Below are 1059 nucleotides of genomic sequence, written 5' to 3' on the forward strand. Positions count from 1 at the left end.
GGGGGGTCCATAGTTTCCTTGTCCGTTTTTGGGCTGGTTCTTAAAAGTAAGAGTGTACCCAATCCACAATCATCTTCCTTTTTTCATCTCACGGTCTACTGTTTTTTCCCCCACAAGACAGCATTTCTGATCGTGTCAACCAATGAATTTTTACGTTTGTTTAAAACAATAGGTTTTTTTTTTACCCCCCCCCCCAAAAAAAAACAAAACAACAACAACACAAAACAAAACAAAACACAACAACAACAACAACCCAAACAAACAAAAACAAACTGCAATGTACTATAACTTGTTCCTTCGCATCTTCCACTTACTGTAGTTGTAGTAAGAGGGGTTTTTTGTGTTAGTGCTTTACGGCGCTCGCAACTGTATAAGTATAAGTAAGGTCATATGAGCGCGTAGGACACATTTAACATTTTCAGTTGGTAGGAAATTTTGAATTTTGCCCGGGTCACGGCCGAAGCCTACTCTTATTTATAATCGATGTTGGACCACCAAGGGATCTTTAGCGTGCGCAACTTGCAAAAAGGACCTCCGATATTTTTTGCCCTTGTACGAGAAGGCTAGGTGTAGGTCTTTCCTACCATAAGATCAGGGGTGTGGCTGAAAGACAGCAGTAAGAAGGAGCCAAGGAGTAGCAGTAGAAAGGCTGCAGAAAGAGTCAGGAGCACAGAGGAGGGGACAAAGGAGACGACGGGGTGGGGGCAGAAAGTGGAGACAAAAGCAGACAACAGAACATTGATAAAGATAGAGAGCAGGAAAGGATGTGAAAAGAGAAAATTTTAGAGAAGAAAATGCTTCGTTGCTCTCCGGATTCGAACCCACGATCTATTGAATGAGAGGCGAATACATTAACCTCAAGACCACGAAAGCCTCCTTAGTAGGAGTTTTACGACACTTGCAACATGAATAGGCTATATGAGAGCTGAAGATAAAGCTGTTACTAGAGAGTAACATACAAAGAAAAAAAAGGAGGAATAGGGACCAGACCAGACCATCAATGATTTATTTATAGAGGCACCAGCCATCCATGTCCAGGTGCTGTTTTAGCCTCATTTT

This window comes from Aplysia californica, unplaced genomic scaffold, assembly GCF_000002075.1.
Source record: "Aplysia californica isolate F4 #8 unplaced genomic scaffold, AplCal3.0 scaffold00769, whole genome shotgun sequence".
NCBI lineage: Eukaryota > Metazoa > Mollusca > Gastropoda > Aplysiida > Aplysiidae > Aplysia > Aplysia californica.